Source organism: Cryptomeria japonica, chromosome 8 (assembly GCF_030272615.1).
Source record: "Cryptomeria japonica chromosome 8, Sugi_1.0, whole genome shotgun sequence".
In the NCBI taxonomy this organism is placed as follows: domain Eukaryota; kingdom Viridiplantae; phylum Streptophyta; class Pinopsida; order Cupressales; family Cupressaceae; genus Cryptomeria; species Cryptomeria japonica.
The window spans coordinates 332328542-332331783 of NC_081412.1; the positions used below are offsets into that span (position 1 = coordinate 332328542).

The window sequence follows — 3242 nt, forward strand, 5'->3', positions numbered from 1 at the left end:
TCCAAATCCTTGACGAAAATCATCAATGCAAAGAGGGATCACTGTAATAAAAGGCATAAAGTAGAAATCAAGAGCAACACTCCATGGTACATCGCAATCACTATTCAAAGCCTAACAAAGACCAAGCGACCATGAGAAATCAAAAGATTTTTGCACCAGTCAATGAAGACAATGACAACCCTAAGAGATTCATTCAAAGATCAGAGCTATGATTAGGATAGATATAGTGAGCATAGGGTATGTGAATCTATAAGGACAGACCATAGTATCATTTCTAGACAAAGCAAAGATCACTATCTTTAGGCTACAAAAGATAGTGAATGTAAAGAGTTAAGTGACAATCACAACAAACACAATTCACAGTCTAAATGCAGCATCGGATCTTATAAGGACGAGTGAATGGTTGCATGGAGTAGTCCCAGTGACCCAAAAAACAAAAGGACAGAGCTAATCATTAGCAGTCTATGGCATTTCTCTGTTCACAAAAAAAAATAAAAAATATAGCCATTAGTGTTTCATTCTAAAAGCATCAACAATCAAACCTAGAATTAAGATAGAGTAGCCCTTCAAAAGATAGAAGAACAAATTCAAATGTCTGCTGCAGCAAATATGCATTAAAAGCATCAGAGCAACAAATCAAAAGCACCATTGTCAGTATGCTAAGGTAATGATTGGCATCAAAGTACAATATAGAATGCAGGCTTCATCAACGCTTCATTAAAAAGTGATAAAGTCTCCTCTTTCCATAATAGTACATGCAAAGTCAAAGGGCAATGATTATAGTATAGCCAAAGATAGTGTCAGAAGCATGCCAGTCATTAACAGTGAAGGTAGCCATTTATGACACAGACTCAAATACAGTTCGAATTGAAGTCAGAACAAGATTTTGACAGTCCAAAAAGGTTGTATGTTTTACCATTCAAGGAAAATGAAATTTTTGTCTTTCAATGGTACTATGATCAATGAAGATGTCAAAACAAAGAATACCACTATTTTAGAGGAAAATACAATGAGTGACAATGATACATTGTCATATACAGTCACACAAGATAGTGAGGTTTATTACCCTCCTTGCATTCAGGTCTGCTAATAAACTATGACTATGTTAATAACCATGAAGGATGATAGTTTGCAATCCTAAAAGGACAAAAGACAGTAAATATCAAAGTTATCAGAGTCATTATGAAGTTGACAGTGTTTTCAAAATAGAAGTGATTGTGACAAGTGCAGTGAAGAGCAAAAGAGGATTGTCGTGAATAAACAGTATATATGAGCAACAACCTTGATTATTTAAGACAGTCATTAGTCACAGCACAGGGTAAGGTTACATAATGATGGACAGTCATAGCAATGAGAGGATTCAGTTTTGAGAATCATTGACACTTTTTTGCAACAACTAGAAGCTACTTTTGACAAATACATAAAATCTAAAACACGAAATTATTATAAAAATATCAAACAAAGGATCCCATTCAAAGTTTTGGAGCAATGCAAAATGCAGATGAGAAGGAACAACAGTTGACTGTCAAAGCAGTGGTGCAAAGACTCGTCATACACCCCTGCACATGATAACAACCTTAGAGCAATCAATATAATCAATATTGCAGATACAACAGTGATAAAATTCTTAATGACCACTAGGACAGTAGTGATTTGCAGTCACAGATAAAGCATTCAAAGTGCAGTATTCTCAACCATGGATCATGGAATAAGCCGTAAATATCATGCGAAATTTATAGAGAACATCAATAGAGATAGGGAGGGCTTTTAGTCTTTGAAGACATTAATAATGTATGAGTAGGACACAACCCTTTCACAGATCAAGACAAGAAGTAAGGAAAGCTTGCAGTCATTAATACTGTCATAGAGCAGCTAAGCATTAAGACAATGAAACAAATAGTGAAGAAAGTCTCAGCCAAAAAAATGGAGGGTTTTGACTGTCTAAAACAATCATAGAGCGGATGTATATCTTGCTATAGTTTAGCATGAAAGAGAAATAGTGCATTCACAGAACCATTCATAATAACTTCTCATGGTTAGAGCAAGCATCAATTCGAGCTAAGATCACCATAAACCAAAAGAATAGGGTTAAGGAACTGCTGTGAAGATATGAAGCCAATAAATACCCATACAGTACTAAGATGAGAATTACAGTGACAAAGTAAGTTTGCATCATTAAAAAACCACGACCATAGTGGAAAGAAATCAATGAAGTGTTAAAATCAACTTAACTATATGTGGTGGAGAAAACTTACCATGTCGACCTACAAAACCTGCAATATATCACATAAAAGCTCCTCTATTTAAACCCTCATGGCGGCGTCCTTCCAGAAGAATAGAACAAAAGATTGAAGATGTCGAATGCAAAGTAGAAAAGAATAAATACTTAGGTTTTCTTTACCCTAATATGTTGATAGGCATTTTGATATTTTATTTCTTTTTCTTTTTGAAATGTCTTCCTCTCAAATACCCCACGTAGCTCATAGGGTTTCTTTGCACAAATTTAAATTATAATATTTGCTTAAGTGATATTGTTAAACACTTAGCAAATCCAGTTTGTAGTGCAAAGGTAAGAATCCTTATTTATGGTATAAATTTGTTATATTTGTCTTCATTTTTTAGTCAAAGGAGGATAAGACTGAAAATAATGACAAATGCCAAGTGTATAAGAAAGTGTCAAAGTACACGCCAAAGATATAGGGAAGTTGGAGAGGTGGCAAAACTCTTGGAGGAGATATAGGAGTTGGTTTTGTGCTTTCAATAGCATTGGAGAGAATCTTGGAGGTTGTTGTTGCAAGTCATCATGTTGGACAAAGTCAAATTTGACTTTTTCATCCATTTGGAGCTCTTTAGAAAGAAATCTAGTGGCTAGATTTTAGGGTTTCTAGTTGAATTCGACCAAGGAGGTTAAGACTCCTACTTTCTTGTAACTGCTCAAGTGCAGCATAAGTATGCTTCTAACTTCTTTTGTTAGGGGAGTTATTGTCATTCATTAGCATGATTGTAACTCTTTTTCAGAGTTCTTTGTTGCATGAAAGAAAGATTGGTAACTCATTTTCCAAATTTGTGCATCATACTACCTTCTAAGATTAATAGATAAGAGTTGCCTTCTTGAATTCTTCTATCATATTGTATGCAGTTAAGTGGTTCAACATTGTTATTTATGAAGTATTTTCTCTTCCTTGTAGTTTTGTTTAATCTCCCAACATCTTTTGCAGAAAGTGTACACTTTGTTACAGGTT

General features: G+C 34.6%; 1 long non-coding RNA gene across 1 annotated transcript; it reads right to left on the reverse strand.

Moving 5' to 3' along the window:
* Nucleotides 1–1270: 1270 nt before the first annotated feature.
* LOC131061544 (uncharacterized) lies at nt 1271–2378 on the reverse strand. Its single transcript, XR_009110553.1, has 2 exons — nt 2256–2378; nt 1271–1559 (listed from the first exon to the last, which is right to left on the reverse strand). It is a non-coding gene; the product is annotated as an uncharacterized LOC131061544 (long non-coding RNA).
* Nucleotides 2379–3242: the final 864 nt, after the last annotated feature.